At 45.4% G+C, this 22,319-nt stretch overlaps 1 pseudogene; it reads right to left on the minus strand.

Moving 5' to 3' along the window:
• Positions 1-1,906: 1,906 nt before the first annotated feature.
• On the minus strand, positions 1,907-15,884 carry LOC119333498 (annotated as a pseudogene).
• Between the last annotated feature and the right edge of the window lie 6,435 nt (positions 15,885-22,319).

Genomic DNA, 22,319 nt, shown 5'->3' on the forward strand with positions numbered 1-22,319 from the left:
CATGCCTTTCAACTAAATTGTGCTAGCTCTAGAATGACCACTTCTGCTTTTTCTAAAAGCACCCCACAGATACCTGATCGCACTTTCACAAAGTATAAATTAACAAGACTAGATCATGATTTAATGTATAATGAAGAATTCTTTTGAGTGAGTTTCCCGTGGGCATCTGGTGGTGGTCGAAGGCCATGCACCCAAGGACACGACCATCCTGATGGGCAACTTAAATGCGGCAAGCACCAAGCCAAGGTCCAAAACAAACTTGTCCTTCACATAGTTGAAGAAGCTGATCTTACCTTGCAGCTCACATGGTCATGGCCGTTGAATTGTTCTACACCCAGTGCCGCACGCTCACGCCCCATCACCAACCTGATTTCTTTCCTCATGTTCATGTTCCCATGTAGGATGTGGAAAGCATGATGCCCGCCTTCCTCTCCCTACTCCTCGTCGTCTCAGGCTTGAGGCTCGCCTTCTCTCCCTATCTCATCATTTCAGGCATGAGGCCCACCGTCCTCTCCTTTCTTGTTCTTGAGGCAGGTGGCAGTCCCTTCGATGCAAAGTGATGGAACTTGATCTTGTCTTCGCCATGCTTTTAGGGGATCCGAATCTCATCATACTTCTAACAACGATCCTCTTTGAAAAGAAATATGTTAATAGATATTGGAACAAAGCTTTGACAACATGAGATTTGTTATACTGCACCAATCTTTGAAATGAATAAATGTTAGCAATTATACCAACACCGGAAGATGAACAACACTACTGGTCTCTCCATCACATATATCGATAAATTCTAGTATCTAACAATCTAGAATAGCAGCGGTCTATGGTACACAATAATTAATAGTTTAAGACTACTCAATAAAACATAAAACTTGGTAGTGATTATGAATGTACGAAAGAATGACTCTTTGCCAAATAGTAAAGTTGAGAGAAGTAACACAAGACAGTGAAACTTACACAGTAATACTTCACCATGGTTTTGACTACCCCTGAATATCAGGTGAATCATGTCTCTAATCGTTTTCAATCTACACAGTGGACTTTGTCTTAACACCCGCTTTAGCTTCACAACAAAATTCCTGAATATGTAGGAATAAAACAACAAAGCTCAGTACTTTGCAAAAACCATGAAAATCTATAGGTAGTCCATTGTGTTCAACTGAAAAATAACACATGAGTATAGAAAGAACTATATGTTTGATAATAACTATTCCAAAAGAAAACCGAGTGCATTCAATTGGAAAAAAGAATGAAATAGAAAAACTATTTACTTCTTTGATTAGTAGAGAAGCACTATAGAAAAACTATTAACTATCAATATTTAAATAAGCTTTTTGGATATTTGAGACATGATATTCAGTACACAGAGGTGGACATGGCTGAGGTGATGACGCAGGTGGCGTTCGTCTCACAGTTTCTTACATAACTCAGTAGTGAAGCATTATCATCTGTCTAGAGAGGCGGACATGGCCAAGTCAAGGTCGTGTCTGTCTCACTGTCACGGGCTCAAGGTTGTCCCCAACTACAAGAACAAAACAACACATCAATTCACATTACTACTTTTCTTGTCAAATTACAGGGTCCTGATATTTTCAGTTAGCAATTCAGTGGATAGGTTGACAAGGTCTACTCAATCTAAAGTTTACCAACATTAGAGGAAATGCATATAACAAAGGAAAGGAGAAGGCATTGGCATCACAAACAAATATGTGCTAATACAACAAATACGGTGAGCTAAAACTGATAAAACAGGGTAAACGAGTAGGCATTTGCATAACCTTCTCTGATACAGAATGTTGTGTGATGTAGAAGTTGACGTCGAAGTCAGCTCCCCCCAAGCCACCAGCAGCGCCAGGGCCCGCTGCAGCCCGATCTCGGGCATCCAAAGCTCATCTCGCCACAGCGCCTACGCCTCCCGTGCACCTCCTCCTTCCTGCTCGCCCCACCAGGGAGGACGCCACACGCGCGCCGCCGTTGCCGTGTGACCCAGCCGCCAGCCAGCCTAGTTGATATTAGGCTTGAAACCATGAAAAACACTAAATCTGGAAGGGCCACAATGTATACTGTATTCCACTAATGCATGAAAAACACAATGCTCTTCTTTTTTTATCTTTACCGGATGTATTCAAAACCATATATATAAAAAAATCGGCAGCACAAGGAATAATTTTTGTATTTTCTTCTTGAAGCATGACAATTGGCCTAGCAAGGTTGGGATATGTGTGCTACATCAAATGTATTGTCTTATATTTTGTTGTACAAGAGCGAGCACGGGGAAGACAAACTTACATGCACTGCATATCCAAGCACAACTGCTGATCTTTGAAACTCCTTGTGACTGTAAGTGCGCTGCTTTGTCCTGGGCTTTCCAATTTGCCAACCGAAAAATGTCAAAGGACCAACATGTGGAGATTTGATAACACCGAGAAAATGCGTTCCATTTCCATTCTCATGCGGAAGTGTCCCATTCTCTTGCGAAGGTGTTTGACGCTCTCCTGAAAATGCGGTGTTATTTGATCATAAATGGCTACAGAAAGTCATACAAGGATTGATTGTGTTTTCGATTAGTTCTTGTATAAAAACAGAGCAAAAATAATCATGTGACTACATGATTGTTATTGCTAATATGGGCCTATGGGGCATACACGCACGCTAAAATCATGCACATCCTATCAAGCATTGTTGCTCAGGGGAGGCACATGAGTACTGAATTCTCACCATTGGTACGGGAATGGTGGTTCTCTGCAACCGGCAGCTCATGGAAGACCCTCATAGGGTACAGGCAGCGACCTGGGCTACCATGGACTGCTGCCTCATCCTCAGCAGCCTCTGCAGACCCCCAAGTAGTGCCTTCTCCGTGGATTTTAACTCTTTGGCTTCCTGCGATCAACCATGAGATGGATGGTATCGGACCAATGTAACGCCCTCGATGCGGCTATATCTCCCACATGTCGAAGCACGACTTAGAGGCATAACCGCATTGAAAGCAATGTCGCAAGTGAGGTAATCTTCGCAAACAATCCATGTAATACAATAGGGGAAAAGATACATAGTTGTCTTACAATTGCCACTTCACACAATTACATGAATAAAGCATTACGTCAACCAAAAACAATCAAGGCCCGACTATGGAACCAAAATAAAAGAAGAACCCCAAAGGCGAAAAGGTCCCCGATCGACCTCAATTGGGCTCCACTACTGATCAACTAGAACGAAACAACACAAAGGACAAGATCTTCATCGATCTCCTCCTGAGCTTGGTTGCGTCATCTGCACGGTCTCATCGGCACCTGCAAACTGGTTTTGGAAGTATCAGTGAGCCACGGGGACTCAGCAATCTCGCACCCTCGCGATCAAGACTATTTAAGCTTATGGGTAAGGTAAAAGGTATGAGGTGGAGCTGCAGCAAGCGACTAGCATATATGGTGGCTAACATATGCAAATGAGAGCGAGAAGAGAAGGCAAAGCACAGTCGATAAAAGTATGATCAAGAAGTGATCCTAAAACAACCAACGTCAAGCATAACTCCAACACCGTGTTCACTTCCCGGACTCCGCCGGAAAGAGACCATCACGGTTACACGCGCAGTTGATGTATTTTAATTAAGGTCAACTTCAGGTTTTCTACAATCAGACATTAACAAATTCCCATCTGCCCATAACCGCGGGCACGACTTTCAAAAGTTCAAATCCCTGCAAGGGTGTCCCAACTTAGCCCATGACAAGCTCTCACGGTCAACGAAGGAATAGACCTCCTCCCGAGACATTCCGATCAGACTCGGTTTCCCGGTTCTAAAAGACATCCTCGACAATGGTAAAACAAGTCCAGCAAGACCACCCGATGCGCCGGCATCCCGATAGGAGCTGCACATATCTCGTTCTCAGGGCAACACCGACTAAGCAATCCGTACAACTAAAACCAGCCCTTGAGTTTCCCCGAGGTGGCTCTAGTTTGGACCAACGCTTAGACAAGCACTGGCCCGGGGAGGGGGGGGGGTTAAAATAAAGATGACCCTCGGGATGCGCGACTCCCAAGGGAAAAAAGGCTAGGTGTCAAATGGTAAAACCAAGGTTGGGCCTTGCTGGAGGAGTTTTATTCAAAGCGAACTGCCAAGGGGTTCCCATTATAACCCAACCGCGTAAGGAACGCAAAAATCCGGGAACATAACACCGATATGACGGAAACTAGGGCGGCAAGAGTGGAACATAACACCAGGCATAAGGCCGAGCCTTCCACCCTTTACCAAGTATATAGATGCATTAATTAAATAAGATATATAGTGATATCCCAACAAGTAAACATGTTCCAACAAGGAACAACATCTCCATGTTCCAACAAGGAACAAACTTCAATCTTCACCTGCAACTAACAACGCTATAAGAGGGGCTGAGCAAAGCGGTAACACAGCCAAACAACGGTTTGCTAGGACAAGGTGGGTTAGAGGCTTGGTTCAACAATATGGGAGGCATGATAAGCAAGTGGTCGGTATCGCAGCATAGGCATAGCAAAAGAGCGAGCAACTAAGCAAGCAAAGATAGAAGTGATTTCGAGGGTATGATCATCTTGCCTGAAATCCCGCAAAGAAGAAGAACGAGTCCATGAAGAAGACAAACGGACGTAGACGAATGGGTCCTCACAAACGCGACGTTACCGGAACCAACCTGAAGAAGCAAACACCGGAAAGAAGCACACAACATAGTAAACAACCAACACATGAACATGGTATGATATGCATGATTGGACAAGGAATGCATGAACCTGGCCTCAACTTGGAAAACCAAGTGTGCCACTGGAAAGATGAGATGAAATCGCTTGAAAACAATATAAAGAACGCCGGAATTGGTGCTACGGTTTGGAAATGGCAAGCAATGCAAATATGGCACCGGTCTGCGATATACAGCAAGTAGCCATCTAAATGCAACAAGTTAAACATGCTACAGCACTCAAACATGGCAACAAAATACATGGCAGGGATCCATTCATAATGCTTAACAAAAGATGAACACTAAGCTACAGCCAATTCATCCATTAACAGGTTCAAACAAGCATGGCAAAAATGCATTTGGTAAACAGATTTCAGACTTAGTGAAATTAACACTTGTCTGGAATTTCAGATCAGATAGCACTCTTTGGAGCATGAAAACTATATGCTACAGGACCTGATCATGGAAAACTCAAGCATGGCATGGAGCTACTCAAAGAGCTTAACAAAAGTCCCTTAGTGACCTTGAGCCAAAAGGGATCAGAATATACAATTGCAAGCATGTGAACATGGCAAAAACATAATCAGTTCTCAGACTTAGTGAAAACTGGAGCATGCTGAAAACAAATATCAAGTAGGCATGTTAACGAGCTCAATGCACTCACTACAGAGCAAGGCATGACAATATAAGCATACACCCATCAAGAATACACATTATACAAGCTATACATGGCAAGAACAATAACATGGCATGCACGGATCAACTAAAACATCCTCGTAAAAATTGCTAACAAGTAGACAATCTGCCCAGATTCACGAAATAGCAAAAGTAGAGCTCGATTGACTCAAGCTAGGGTTCACCATAATTGCAAACAAGGACATGGATGGATAGAGCACTACAAGATTAACAAAACAACCTTACTGATCATCCTCAAAAGAGGCACGGATCACTAGGAAACAACATGAACATATGGCCATATGAGATAAACAGCTCAAGGACTTAGTGGAAATGCTAAGTCCCTGAAATCAGCATTACCAAATGCCTCACTTTGCAAGCTTGTGCTAGTCACCACACATATCACAAAAATACATGGGTTGTACCTCTGGAAAGATGGAAAAACCCTTAACAAAACATATGTAGAGCTCAGGGGCATATCATGCACACAATAATCATGGCAATAATGACAAATATCTAAATGGAGCAGCAGTTCTGACAATTAACTCAAATAGCACTCTTCTAACAGCATTTCGGGCATTAATATGAACTTAAATGAAAATGATGCAATGAGATGAAATGATATACTCTCTGAGACGAACATTTTGATATGCTATATGCATGAATCGGAGCAACGGTGATGCAGTTACGACATGATGAAGAGAGGCACATGAACCTGGAATCTCAGGACTTAGCAGAAATTCAGTGAGCGTCAAATAGTAAAAATCGCATGGGACGGAGGATAGTTGGGCTGCTCACCACTGGGCTCGGCCCACGGGAAGAGGAGAAGGCAGGCCGGCGGGAGCGGCTGCACTGGGCCGGACTCGGGGCGCGGCCCACGCGGTGGCGCGGTCAACGGAGGAGGGCAGATCGGGGCTCTCCCGATCCCGATCGGGACGCCGGCGGCGAGGTCGACCGGCGTGACGCCGGTGATCGATGGCAGGAACGGATCCGACCGCTGGGCACCGGATCCGGGTGCGGTGGAGGTCAGTAGGTGACCGGCGATGCGGAGAAGGGCCGGCAGGGGACGCGCGGTGGCTGGAGGCAGCACAAGGCGGCGGAGACGGCGGAGTAGTTTGCTGGCGGCGAACTTGGACGGCGGGCGAGCAAGGCGGGGCGGAGGCGATGCATGCGGCGGTGGCGGCGCAGGCATGAGGACGCGACGCGGCGAGGTCGGTGGCGAGGCACGGTGTGGGATCCGGGACGATGATGTGGTGGCTGGGCGCTCCGGCGACCCGGCCGGCGAAGTCCGGTGAGCGGGCGCGGTCAATGATGCGTACACGCGGCGGCGGGCGGATCCGGGCTCGCGCGGGCCCGCGATGGGCTCCGCGGGCCACGGCGGTGGTGGGAAGTGGCGGCGACAGGTGGCGCCATGTGAGTGGGCGAGGGCGGTGGAGGCGATGACGTGGCGGCTTGTGATTGGTTGGAACGACGTGGCGGCGGGAGTGGACGTGTCCGGCGAATGGATGGACATGTCCGGCAGCGCGAGAGGAGCGGGGCTAGGGTTTGGACTGCGAGATTTTTCGGAGGGAGCCACCTATTTATAGGTAGAGGGAGCTAGGAGAGTCCAAATGAGGTGCGGTTTTCGGCCATGCGATCGTGATCGAACGCTCTAGATGATGGAGAGGGTTTAGGTGGGTTTTGGGCCAAATTGAAAGGGTGTTGGGCTGAAACACAGACGAGGCCTTTTCAGTTCCTCAGTTAACCGTTGGAGCATCAAACGAAGTCCAAATGGTACGAAACTTCACAGGCGGTCTACCGGTAGTAAACCAAGGCCGCTTGGCAAGTCTAAGTCCAATCCGGAAATGTTTAACCCCCACACATGAAAAGATGGTAGAAATGACCACCGGAGGAGAACGGAGCGCCGGAATGCAAAACGGACAACGGGAAAAATGATCGGATGCATGAGACGAACATGTATGCAAATGAAATGCACATGATGACATGATATGCAATGCATGACACGCAAGCAAAGACAAGGCAACAACAACGAATAACTGGACGACACCTGGCACATCGGTCTCGGGGCGTTACAACACTCCACCACTACGAGAGGATCTCGTCCCGAGATCTAGAATGGCACCGGAGGGACAACAGAAGAGAAAGAAAGAAGAGGTAAAACTAAGTTGCTCCTTTGACAAACGAGTGACACCAAAGAACCTCGAGAGGTTGCGCAAATTTGAAAGAAAGAATACAACGAAGATGAATAAAGTTGAAAGCACTCCGTTAGGGAAAAGAACAAGGAAGAACAACTTCGGGCAGCACTCCGGTTGAAAATAACAGAAATTGAATAAGAACTTGATAAGATGAGAGGATACTTGATGAAATCACAACATACATCCTCCAGAAGTATTGAATGAATGGAACAAGGGGTAAGAAAGGTCTCAGAAAGCACTCCGGTTTAAAAGAGATGAAAAACTTGATAAAATGAAAGAGCTTGAGCAAAAGGACACAATACTCTGGTAAAAAGGATAAAACAAGAAAAGAACACGGTCCTGACAAAACAAGGAGATGGGTTGAAGAGAGCAACATCACAAAGCCTCCGGAACAAAAGTAAGAATGGAATGGAATGGAATGAACGAAGGGGAACACGATCTTGAGAGAGCACACTTACAGCAAATACTAGAACGGAGTTGTTGGAAAACCAACAACTAAAAGAATAAGCTTGATATGGTCTTATGGAATAAATCTCAAATTATGAGGCGACAACCTGCCACTCACGGAAAAAGAATTGGATTGATATGAACAAATTGACGAGAAAGTATATCGCACCGGAAAAAGGGATAAATGAAGAACTTGGGTCATTTATAAGCACCATGGATAGCAACAATCCTCAGGGAAGGCTTTAGGTGAAATGTAACCCAAGATAACTCCAATGACGAGATTGGTGGATTTAAAATACCTCATCATGATAACTTGTGAAACATGAAGCACGAAGGGAAGTTATCAAGAATGACATAACCACACCTCAAAAGATGTGCATGAAAGAATTGCACTCCGGGTTGCAAGATGAAGAAAACTTGAGCTCCTTAGAAAAGAATCTTGATGAACGCTTCAAGAAGGGAATAAATCCTTGATGAACCATCATGTATAGCCTCCATGAAGAAACTCCAGTAAGAAAAGAATAACAAGAAAAAAGGAATTGAAAACACAAGGTGAACCCTTGCAATGATTTAGATGGATCTCCATGATAATTAGAGCTTGGAACTCCGGGAAAGAGAAGACAAGGCATCTCAAACTGAGAGTATGATATGATGAACCACTCCGGAAAAGGGATTAATCACTTGGATGGAACAAGAATAAGAATTATGTTATGCGTATCCTTCAACAATTTAATTGCTGACAAGCAACGGATTTGGCATACTACTTATCCTCGTAAAAAGATTAAGAGAGATATAGCGCAAACTTGAGAAGGTCTTCAAGGAACCACGGGTAGAATTTGAAAAGCACGAATGCATAGATATGATACATGAAGGGATATGATACACGAAGGAAGAAAACTCTTGAACGAACCACCGTAAGAATTGAAAAAGAACGAATAAAACATAAAGAAACACCGGGAAGAAATATAAAATGAACGAAGATGCTTGAGCGGATTTAGATACATGAGAACGAAGAGATCACGAGCCAATTAAAGATCACTTGAACGAATCACTAGTAAAATTTGGAGAATGATAGCTGAAAGATGAGAATGAATAATCCTGAAATGATGGACTTCGGAGAATCAAACTGAAAAGACTCCTGAATTACTCCGGATGGGTGAAAATCTCACAAATGAAAACAATTATGAGAGGATGGCAGAGAATGGGGCAATATTTAAAAGAAACTCTTCTTCGGTCTCCAACTGTAGAGAATGACGATGAGGAATACCACCATGAATTGTTGAGGCACTCCGAATGAAAATTATAAAGGTTGAACCAACGATGAAATAATTTGACAGATCTTGGAGAAATACATTTGACTGATGTCAATTCATTCTTACGTCAAACTATGAAATGAATTTGAGACTAACTCTGGGAGAATAAGAAGAGTCAGGTAAGATCCTGGGAAAAGACCTGTGGGTTAGGGCCCACTCAAAAGAAACACTGTTGAATGATTTAAAAGAGAGAATGCACCAGTTGAATTTAAATGGCTTGAATGAGATAACAACCTCGAAAGATCTTGAATGAATGCAGAGTGGAAACACGAATCTTTGAGATATCTTTAGCACTCCGGAACAAATGAATAACAAAAGGTTAATGATTGAGAGGTGCACCGGCAAGAGAAGACATTTGAAATAAGGAAAAGAATATGATCAAACACCAAAAGCTTGATTTGAATCCACCGGAGAAGGGAAGGAGTGAAGAGTGACGAACTTGAAGCTCCGTTAGAATCTTCTTGAGAATCACCGGATAAAGATATTGATTGAAAAGAATGGAGAGACTTCACATCAGTAAAATGGATACTTGATTAAGAAATTCGAGTCCTCAAAGAAGAAGGGTGGGAGGGCGGGAAAATAAAGGCAGCTTGGGACGAATGAAATGAGCACCGTTGAGAAGAACTAATACTTGATCTCGCGGTTGTTGAAATGATCGTATCCACTTGAAGAGAAACACGTCGGTGAAAAGAAATTGAAATGACAAACTCGATGATCGAGAAGGATTAGTATTCACATAGGAATATGAGAACACCATTTGGGAAAGGTATGGAATCAACACTTAGACATTGAAGCAACTCGAATACCACAACTCAAAACAAAACAAAGGATTGGCTTGCAGAATAAGCTAGAACAAACATATCATAGAGATTTCGTCCAAAGTATTCGTGGTGGGGCCTACACAGGCTCGATCGTATAGCACCATCATGTACAAGGCAGTGCACATGACATACGAAGCGTCCCCGAGTCGGCATAGCCAAGGACTCTTTAAGACACAACGAGACCACTATAAACCAACCGTGAATAGGCGGACCACTAGACGTCGAACCCCAATTTCATATCATACATCTATCGAAAAGATATCCTAAGAGCTACTTGAATTCCCACCAATGAAACTCCCGAACCTTTCCAGTTATGCAATCAGGTGTTGGGGATACAGGGGAAGCATAATATCTCACCCAAAACTAGCAAATCCTACATCCAGCTGTATCCATCCTTCAACACATAACCAAGAAACCTCTGGAAATCATCTACCTCAACCTTCGAAAAGCATCCGTTATACGAGTTATGAAAATACTCCCAAACTCCCGCCCCAGTACTGGGCGGCGTCGAGGTTATCTCACCAACGAACTGCATAAAAGAGATTTTCGATGTCGGCGTACTAAACTCAGGTATTCCAGAACTACAACGATAAAATTGTGACGACAACACCTCAGAGCTCAACTCCCCGGGACACTTCCACAAAACCCCTGACAGGAGGCACCAAGACAATGTTCTCGTCATAAAACCATCGGAATAATTCCAAGATACCCGCGTGATCCTAAAAAAAATTAGTGAAATTTGAGAAGAGAAGAGTCAAAACTCTACGTCAGGATGCCTCACCAGAGCGATGAAGGGACTGAGGAGTAAAAAGAATTCCTAAACTCTCTGATATATAATTCCTAAATGACTCAAAACATTTTTCTAGACACAACTTGGCCGCTAAAAACGATCAAGCAATGGGGCTCCTAAGGTCGGGGAAGGCTCTGATTACCAACTTGTAACGCCCTCGATGCGGCTATATCTCCCACGTGTCGAAGCACGCCTTAGAGGCATAACCGCATTGAAAGCAATGTCGCAAGTGAGGTAATCTTCGCAAACAACCCATGTAATACAATAGGGGAAAAGATACATAGTTGGCTTACAATCGCCACTTCACACAATTACATGAATAAAGCATTACATCAACCAAAAACAATGAAGGTCCGACTACGGAACCAAAATAAAAGAAGAACCCCAAAAGTGACAAGGTCCCCGATCGACCTCAACTGGGCTCCACTACTGATCAACTAGAACGAAACAACACAAAGGACAAGATCTTCATCGAGCTCCTCCTAAGCTTGGTTGCGTCATCTGCACGGTCTCATCGGCACCTGCAAACTGGTTCTGGAAGTATCTGTGAGCCACGGGGACTCAGCAATCTCGCACCCTCGCGATCAAGACTATTTAAGCTTATGGGTAAGGTAAAAGGTATGAGGTGGAGCTACAGCAAGCGACTAGCATATATGGTGGCTAACATACGCAAATGAGAGCGAGAAGAGAAGGCAAAGCACGATCGATAAAAGTATGATCAAGAAGTGATCCTAAAACAACCTACGTCAAGCATAACTCCAACACCGTGTTCACTTCCCGGACTCCGCCGAAAAGAGACCATCACGGTTACACATGCAGTTGATGTATTTTAATTAAGGTCAACTTCAGGTTTTCTACAACCGGACATTAACAAATTCCCATCTGCCCATAACCACGGGCACGGCTTTCGGAAGTTCAAATCCCTGCAGGGGTGTCCCAACTTAGCCCATGACAAGCTCTCACGGTCAACGAAGGAATAGACCTCCTCCCGAGACATTCCGATCAGACTCGGTATCCCGGTTCTACAAGACATCCTCGACAATGGTAAAACAAGTCCAGCAAGACCACCTGATGCGCCGACATCCCGAGAGGAGCTGCACATATCTTGTTCTCAGGGCAACACCGGATAAGCAATCCGTACAGCTAAAACCAGCCCTTGAGTTTCCCCGAGGTGGCGCTACAAGGGGATCTAGTTTGGACCAACGCTTAGACAAGCACGGGCCCAGGGGGGTTAAAATAAAGATGACCCTCGGGATGCGTGACTCCCAAGGGAAAAAAGGCTAGGTGGAAATGGTAAAACCAAGGTTGGGCCTTGCTGGAGGAGTTTTATTCAAAGCGAACTGTCAAGGGGTTCCCATTATAACCCAACCGCGTAAGGAACGCAAAAATCTGGGAACATAACACCGATATGACGGAAACTAGGGCGGCATGAGTGGAACAAAACACCAGGCATAAGGCCGAGCCTTCCACCCTTTACCAAGTATATAGATGCATTAATTAAATAAGATATAATGTGATATCCCGACAAGTAAACATGTTCCAACAAAGAACAACATCTCCATGTTCCAACAAGGAACAAACTTCAATCTTCACCTGCAACTAACAACGCTATAAGAGGGGCTGAGCAAAGCGGTAACATAGCCAAACAACGGTTTGCTAGGACAAGGTGGGTTAGAGGCTTGGTTCAACAATATGGGAGGCATGATAAGCAAGTGGTAGGTATCGCAGCATAGGCATAGCAAAAGAGCGAGCAACTAAGCAAGCAAAGATAGAAGTGATTTCGAGGGTATGATCATCTTGCCTGAAATCCCGCAAAGAAGAAGAACGAGTCCATGAAGAAGACAAACGGACGTAGACGAACGGGTCCTCAAAAACGCGACGTTACCGGAACCAACCCGAAGAAGGAAACACCGAAAAGAAGCACACAACATAGTAAACAACCAACACATGAACATGGTATGATATGCGGGATGCGGTATGCGATGCATATGCATGATTGGACAAGGAATGCATGAACCTGGCATCAACTTGGAAAACCAAGTGTGCCACTGGAAAGATGATATGAAATCGCTTGAAAACGATATAAAGAACGCCGGAATCGGAGCTACAGTTTGGAAATGGCAAGCAATGCAAATATGGCACCGGTCTGCGATATATAGCAAGTAGCCATCTAAATGCAACAAGTTAAACATGCTACAGCACTCAAACATGGCAACAAAATACATGGCAGGGATCCATTCATAATGCTTAACGAAAGATGAACACTGATCTACGGCCTATTCATCCATTAACAGGCTCAAACAAGCATGGCAAAAATGCATTTGGTAAACAGATTTCAGACTTAGTGCAATTAACACTTGTCTAGAATTTCAGATCAGATAGCACTCTTTGGAGCATGAAAACTATATGCTGCAGGACCTGATCATGCCAAAGTCAAGCATGGGATGGAGCTACTCAAAGAGCTTAACAAAAGTCCCTTAGTGACCTTGAGCCAAAAGGGATCAGAAAATAAAATTGCAAGCATGTGAACATGGCAAAAACATAATCAGTTCTCAGACTTGGTGAAAACTGGAGCATGCTGAAAACAGATATCAAGTAGGCATGTTAACGAGCTCGATGCACTCACTACAGAGCAAGGCATGACAATCTAAGCATACACCCATCAATAATACACATTATACAAGCTATACATGGAAAGAACAATAACATGGCATGCACGGATCAACTAAAACATCCACGGCAAAATTGCTAACAAGTAGACAATCTGCCCAGATTCACGAAATAGCAAAAGTAGAGCTCGATTGACTCACGATAGGGTGCTCCATAATTGCAAACAAGGACATGGATGGATAGAGCACTACAAGATTAACAAAACAACCTTACTGATCATCCTCAAAAGAGGCACGGATCACTAGGAAACAACATGAACATATGGCCATATGAGATAAACAACTCAAGGACTTAGTGGAAATGCTAAGTCCTTGAAATCAGCATTACCAAATGCCTCACTTTGCAAGCTTGTGCTAGTCACCACACACATCACAAAAATACATGGGTTGGACCTTTGGAAAAATGGCAAAACCCTTAACAAAACATATGTAGAGCTCAGGGGCATATCATGCACACAATAATCATGGCAATAATGACAAATATCTAAATGGAGCAGCAATTCTGACAATTAACTCAAATAGCACTCTTCTAACAGCATTTCGGGCATCAAGATGAACTTAAATGAAAATGATGCAATGAGATGAAATGATATACTCTCCGAGACGAAAATTTTAATATGCTATATGCATGAATCGGAGCAACGGTGATGCAGTTACGACATGATGAAGAGAGGCACATGAACCTGGAATCTCAGGACTTAGCAGAAATTCAGTGAGCGTCAAATAGTAAAAATCGCATGGGACAGAGGATAGCTGGGCTGCTCACCACTGGGCTCGGCCCACGGGAAGAGGAGAAGGCAGGCCGGCGGGAGCGGCTGCACTGGGCCGGACTTGGGGCGCGGCCCACGCGGTGGCGCGGTCAATGAAGGAGGGCAGATCGGGGCTCTCCCGATCCTGATCGGGACGCCGGCGGTGAGGTCGACCGGCGCGATGCCGGTGATCGACGGCAGGAATGGATCCGACCGCTGGGCACCGGATCCGGGTGCGGTGGAGGTCAGCAGGTGACCGGCGATGCGGAGAAGGGCTGGCAGGGGACGCGCGGTGGCCGGTGGTGGGAAGTGGCGGCGACTGGTGGCGGCATGTGAGTGGGCGAGGGAGGTGGAGGCGATGACGTGGCGGCTTGTGATTGGTTGGAACGACGTGGCGGCGGGAGTGGACGTGTCCGGCGACTGGATGGACATGTCCGGCGGCGCGAGAGGAGCGGGGATAGGGTTTGGACTGTGAGATTTTTCGGAGGGAGCCACCTATTTATAGGTAGAGGGAGCTAGGAGAGTCCAAATGAGGTGTGGTTTTCGGCCACGCGATCGTGATCGAACGCTCTAGATGATGGAGAGGGTTTAGGTGGGTTTTGGGCCAAATTGAAAGGGTGTTGGGCTGCAACACACACGAGGCCTTTCCGGTTCCTCGGTTAACTGTTGGAGCATCAAACGAAGTCCAAATGGTACGAAACTTGACAGGCGGTCTACCGGTAGTAAACCAAGGCCGCTTGGCAAGTCTTGGTCCAATCCAGAAATGTTTAACCCCCACACATGAAAGAAGGTAGAAATGACCACCGGAGGAGAACGGAGCGCGGGAATGCAAAACGGACAACGAGAAAAATGCTCGGATGCATGAGACGAACATGTATGCAAATGAAATGCACATGATGACATGATATGCAATGCATGACACGCAAGCAAAGACAAGGCAACAACAGCGAATAACTGGACGACACGTGGCACATTGGTCTCGGGGCGTTACAACCAAACTCAGCCAGCCCCAAGACCCAACGCATTACAATCACACATGGAGAAGACGTAACGGGCAGGTACCTGCACTTGTTTGTGCCCGGTGGCGAGGTCCCTGGAGAGCGGCATCACCCGCTCGATCTACGCCTGCATCTGCTCCTTGCAGCACCCGACGCCCTCGGCGGCCCTCCGCCTGGCGACGGCGAGGTCGTCCGCTTGCGCCCGCTGGCGCTCGAGTCGCCGCCACAGCTCATCCAGCACCGCGCCCTGCCGGACGGACTCCCTCCTCACCTTCCTGAGACAGGCACGTCTAATCAAGCCCATGACAAAAAAAGGGGGCGGCAAGCAGAGCGAGCAGGAAGCAAAGCATCCACACCTCGAGCGCGGCATCGAGACGGCACGCCAGGTGTGCCTGTTCCTCCGGCGATGTAGAGGAGGGTGGAGGTGGCTGAGCGGGTGATAGTGGAAGGCGGAGCGCGGCGGCGGCGGAGTGGGTAGATTGGGGAAGCAGCGGCAGAGCGGGGAGATTCGGGCGGCGCTGCATCGCTAGACGAGGGAGATAGGGCGGCCGCATCAAGATATGGTGAATCGAGAGACGAATGGTGGCGTGTTTTTTTCGTTTTGCACGGGATGATGGGAGGTGGGCAAAAAAAGCCGACGAAAAAAATCAGACAAAAGTAGTGGGATGAAAATAAACCCGGAACGGAGACTACCAACTCAGACATTAGGAGTAGATAGTAGTAGGAGTAGTAGGAATATGAGTACACTCCCGTGCTAGCATGCCTCTGGATTCACTTCATCCTCCAGCTATCATCCATATTGCGAGTAGAACCAAATTCTCGTGCATGTGGAAGCGCGAAGAAGGACTTTTCTTTTTTGAGGATAACCGCATATTCCTTAACCGTAGTAGGAACATGAGTAGTACTCCCTCTAGTCCTATTTTGTCTGTGCATAACTTTTTTTAGTATTTCTCTAATTAGTCTATGTATATACCCTTTTGCATGCGCCCATTTCCCACCATGCCCCGCATTCATAGCATTAATTAGTGTACGCATGAGCAGCTGTAGCCAGACTCCAGCTAATAAACTGCAGCATATGAGTGGGCCATTCTGTGCACGTGGGAGAGAGAAAAGGCAACCGAAGACCCGTCCAATCCATTGCATGCAGCAGTCAAACCACCACATCTCTCCTCATGCATGCGCATAACTTCTCCCATTTACTTCTCCATCAGGAACCGATTTTCATCGGCTTTTTCACTACTCTTTGATCTTCATTTGCATCCAAACCACACTGCATTCACATTGTTTTAACCTCTTCGCATCCTCCTGGAGTAATTCCGAAGCCCCTATAAATAATCATCTTCTTCAGTTAGACTAGCCATCTAATTCTGATTCTCCAAACCATAGCCCTCTGATCTAGCGGTTCCAAATGGCGAAAGAGATCGAGATGCAGGTTTTTAGCGTCCAACATGTCCTCGTCGAAGGCTCGTTGAGCATAGTTGCCATAGTCACCGACAACCCAAGGGTTGTTCGGAAGTGGATCAACAATGTATCCAACTCCCTCCAAAAGGTGGAGATGAATGTCATCAGTCTCGACACAGAGTACACGGAGCGTGCCACTGGGAAGATCCAACGCACCGTTGTCCTTCATCTGTGCCTCGAAGATGATGTTTTGGTGTACCAAATCATACACGCGCCCTCCATACCAGGTGAGCTTCACGATTTCTTGTCTCGGGAGGACATATACTTCTATGGGGTAGCCATTGCAGGGGACAAACAGAAGTTGGAGCCGTACAACCTTGATTTGAAAAGCATCGCTGACCAACAAACCAGAATAAAAATTCCTGTAGAAGATTGTGATAAACTGATGGGGTAGCCATCCCTATTCGACATAGCAAAATTTGTGCTCGGAACAAATCTTCAGAAGGGTGACGAGACGCTGGCATTAAGGTCATCTGGATGGGAGAATTATCCCTTGACGTACGAGCGGATAAAATATGCCGCCCTCGATGCCCGTGTGAGTTTTGAGATAGCTGCAAGGTCCAGAGAGCTTGTTGCGAAGCCGTCTCCCACAAAAAATGAGAAGAAGAAGAAGAAGAAGAAGAAGAAGAAGAAGAAGAAGAAGAAGAAGAAGAAGAAGAAGAAGAAGAAGAAGAAGAAGAAGATGCTGCACCAGCAGCAGGGCATTATGGATGGATGAACTATTCCCTCTCTTGTAAAAAAATATTCCCTCTCTATGTATGTTGATATAGATGGACTATTTTGATGGTGTGCATGTCTTTGGAACAAGTAGTAGCGTGGGTCCGCTTGACTATAAGGAACTATTTATCCGCCTAGCTTTCTCTACTACTCCTTCCAGTGATCGGTATGCAATGCATGTTTCCATAGACATGACAGCTTGTCCATGGAAGTTCAACTACGGCGACCATCACGTTTCATCCACTGCCACTCGTGATTCCCACGACGCCATTCCAATCCACGGCACCACGTCCCCCGACGTGCGCCTCACCCCTCTCGGCCGCACCGCCCTGGTTCCTATTGAGCACCGCGTTGGTTTTCCCTTGAAGATGAAAGGGTGATGAAGCAAAGTAGTGTAAGTATTTCCCTCAGCTTTTGTGAACCAAGGTATCAATCTAGTAGGAGGCCACGCACGAGTCCCTTGCACCTACACAAACAAATAAATCCTCGCAAACAACGCGATAAGGGGTTGTCAATCCCTACACGGTCACTTACGAGAGTGAGATCTGATAGATATGATAAGATAATATTTTTGGTATTTTTATGATAAAGATGCAAAGTAAATAAAAGGCAATAAAAATAACTAAGTGTTGAAAGATTAATATGATGGAAAAATAGACCTGGGGGCCATAGGTTTCACTAGTGGCTTCTCTCAAGAGCATAAGTATTTTCACGGTGGGTAAAAAAATTACTGTTGAGCAATTGACAGAATTGAGCATAGTTATGAGAATATCTAGGTATGATCATGTATATAGGCATCACGTCCGAGACAAGTAGACCGACTCCTGCCTGCATCTACTACTATTACTCCACACATCGACCACTATCCAGCATGCATCTAGAGTATTAAGTTCATAAGAACAGAGTAACGCTTTAAGCAAGATCAATCACTGTTGGAAGCTCGTTAACGTATATGGCCCTTGTCAGGGCGAGCATCGTGTCATGTTCACAAATTGGCTTTTTGATCTGAATATACCCTCTGCTGAAGATTGGTTATTACTAGGCGATTTCAATTACATTCGCTCACCCGACAATCGCAACAAACCAGGTGCAAATGTCCAAGACATGTTCACTTTCAACGACTTTATTCGGGAACAAAACCTAACTGAATTACCCATCAAGGGGCGTGCCTACACTTGGTCGAATATGCAGCTTCAGCCACTCCTTGAGCAACTCGATTGATTTTTCACCACGTTGAATTGGACTACCACATTTCCCAACACCCTGGTGAATCCTTTGGGCAAACCTGTTTGTGACCATACTCCTTGTTCTGTGGTCATCCAAACTTCAATCCCAAAAAGCAAACTCTTCATGTTCGAAACATATTGGCTTGCTCATCCTGGGTTTATGGAGGTTGTTGAACATGCCTGGAACAAACCTATCAGATTCAATAAGAACCATAACTGCGCGGCAAGAATCGGGCAAAAGCTCAAGACAGTTCGTCATGCTCTCAAACAATGGAGCAAGAAAATCTCTCGCCTTAAAATAGCCATTGAAAACACCAATAAAGCTCTTTTGGAGCTTGACAATATTGAGGATCGTCGGACTCTGACCACACCAGAAAGAAACTTTCGACGCATTCTCAAAAATCACTTGCTTCGGCTTCTGCAATATCAAAAAGACTACTGGAAAAAGAGGTGTATAGTCAGATGGATTCAGTTTGGTGACAAAAATTCCAAGTTCTTCCAAACCATTTCCACCGAACGCTTCAGAAGAAACTGCATTAGCTCGCTCAAAACCTCTGCTGGCATGGAAATCACTGACCATGCAGGGAAAGAGTCCATTTTATTTGAAGCATTCAAAGAATGAATGGGCCAAGCAAATCCTCAGCCTACGAAATTCAACTTAGAAACCTTGTTGAAGGAGGATGTGGATTTCTCGGGTCTCATTGCTCCATTCACTCACAAAGAAATTGATGATGTGGTGTCTGCAATGCCACCCAATCGGGCCCCTGGCCCTGATGGCTTTAATGGAGCTTTCTTAAAAGCATGTTGGCCAATCATTAAAAATGATTTTTATCTTCTTTGTGATGAGTTTCATCAAGGTGGCCTTAATTTGGAAAGTATTAATGCTGGTTTGATCACTCTGATCCCCAAGATTAATTCGCCTGAATGTGTTAATGACTTCCGACCGATCACGCTTATCAACTGTTGTTTGAAGTTGATCACTAAAATTTTGGCGAATAGACTCCAAAAAATCATACTCCGAATTGTACACCGAAACCAATATGGTTTCCTTCGTGGCAGATCGATCCATGACTGCCTTGCCTGGGCTTTCGAAAATATTCATCAGTGTCAGGCCTCCAAACGAGAGATTGTTCTTCTCAAACTTGATTTTGCGAAAGCGTTTGACACGGTCGAGCACTCTGCCATGCTCCTAATTCTGAAGAGCATGGGCTTCCCGCCAAAATGGCTGGCTTGGATGGAGAGCATCTTTTCGTCGGGCAAATCTTCTGTGTTACTGAATGGGGTGCCAGGTCGACAGTTTCTATGCAAATGTGGGGTGCGTCAAGGAGATCCGATGTCTCCCCTAATATTCGTCCTTGCTGCTGATCTACTTCAAAGTGCTATCAATGTTGCGCTCCAGCAGGACTTGATCAAACACCCCATCCCTCCTACTGATGACGCTAAATACCCTGTAATCCAGTACGCCAACGACACAATTATTGTCCTTCCGGCCTGCATGGACCAAGCAGCTAGAATCAAATCAATCCTCGAAGATTACGCCACCTCTATTGGCTTGAAGATCAACTTCCATAAATCCACACTTGTGTCAATTAATACTCCATCAAGCAAGTGGAATGACATGGCCGACCTTTTTGGATGCACCCAGGCCAGCATGCCCTTTACTTATCTTGGTCTGCCCCTTGGCACCACCCGACCCTCCGTCCTCGATCCGACGTCGTTCGTCTACAAAGCCGAAAGGAAAATCAATGTTGCGATGTCCTTAATGTCCTACGCGGGTAAGTTAGCGTTGGTAAACTCGCTCATCACCTTGATGGCAATCTATCCCATGGGAACTCTTCGATTGCCACCAAAGATTCTTGCTCAGATCGATAAAATCCGCAGACACTGCCTCTGGAACAAACACACGACTGATGGTGACAAACATACCTCTTTGGCTGCTTGGGACATGGTGTGTCGACCCAAAAAGTGTGGGGGCTTGGGTGTCCTTGATCTTAAAATTCAAAATGACACGCTTTAGCTCAAATTCCTGCATAAATTTTACAACCGAATGGATGTCCCCTGGGTTCGGCTCATCTAGGAAACCTACTATGTTGACTCCATCCCACATGCTTCGAATAGTTGTGGCTCTTTTTGGTGGCGTGACCTAGCAAGTCTTATGACAGTCTATCGTGGCATTTCTCAGGTCCAAATTAAATGTGGTGGTTCTGCCCTATTCTGGAAAGATAATTGGAACCAGTCCATCTTGGCAGAACAATATCCACACGCTTTCTCCTACGTTCTTAATGAGGATGTGTCCGTGCAAGGGTTTTTGACTGCCCGCGCCCTTCATGAAACCTTTCATCTACCACTCTCGCTGCAAGCTCATGACGAACTTAAGCTCCTCGAAAATTATATGACTACAGTGACTTTGGAAGATCATGTTGACATTTGGTCCTATTGTTGGGGATCAACTGTATTCAAAACCACAGCCTACTATCAGTTTGTTTTCCGCGACGTGGTGGCTCACGTGGCTTTCAAGTGGCTCTGGAGGACTACATGCATACCCAAAATCAAAGTTTTTGTCTGGTTTTTACTTTCGGACCGGCTCAACACGAGGAATATGCTCAAGCGGCGACACTACAATATTGGTAACAACTTTGACTGTTTACTTTGCGGGCATCATATCGAAGAAACGGTGGAGCATCTCTTCTTTCATTGCACCTTCAGTAGGGAATGTTGGACCTTGCTATGTATATCTTGGGCTGCACAAGGGGATAGGTTGCAGTTGCTGGAGAACCTAAAGATACAACACCCGTGCAAGATGATCATGGATGTGTTTCTCACTGCCGCTTGGAGCCTTTGGAAGGAGCACAATAATAATTATTTTAGACATGTGGCACCCTCCATTTATTCTTGGTTCAGTAGATTCAAGGAAGACTTTGGCAATATAAGATATAGACTACCTAGTGAAAAGAGACATGTTGTCTCTTCCTTCTTGCAAAGTCTGCCTCAGCATAGTTAGGGTGGTGTTTTGGTTGTAGCCCCTCCCCCCCTCACACTCCATTGTAAATATCACCATGTAACTATTCTTTTGCTCATTTATATATATACATGCAGTAGGAGCCTTTCCTACTGTCTTAACATTCAAAGAAAAAACGCTTTAAGCAAGATGACATGATGTAGAGGGATAAACTCATGCAATATGATATAAACCCCATCTTGTTATCCTCGATGGAAGCAATACAATACGTGCCTTGCTGCCCCTACTGTCACTGGGAAAGGACACCGCAAGATTGAACCCAAAGCTAAGCACTTCTCCCATTGCAAGAAAGATCAATCTAGTAGGCCAAACCAAACTGATAATTCGAAGATACTTGCAAAGATAACCAATCATACATAAAAAAATTAGAGAAGATTCAAATATTGTTCATAGATAAACTTGATCATAAACCCACAATTCATCGGTCTCAACAAACACACCGCAAAAGAAGATTACATCAAATAGATCTCCATAAGAGAGGGGGAGAACTTTGTATTGAGATCCAATAAGAGAGAAGAAGCTATCTAGCTAGTAAC

Source organism: Triticum dicoccoides, chromosome 7A, assembly GCF_002162155.2.
Source record: "Triticum dicoccoides isolate Atlit2015 ecotype Zavitan chromosome 7A, WEW_v2.0, whole genome shotgun sequence".
NCBI lineage: Eukaryota > Viridiplantae > Streptophyta > Magnoliopsida > Poales > Poaceae > Triticum > Triticum dicoccoides.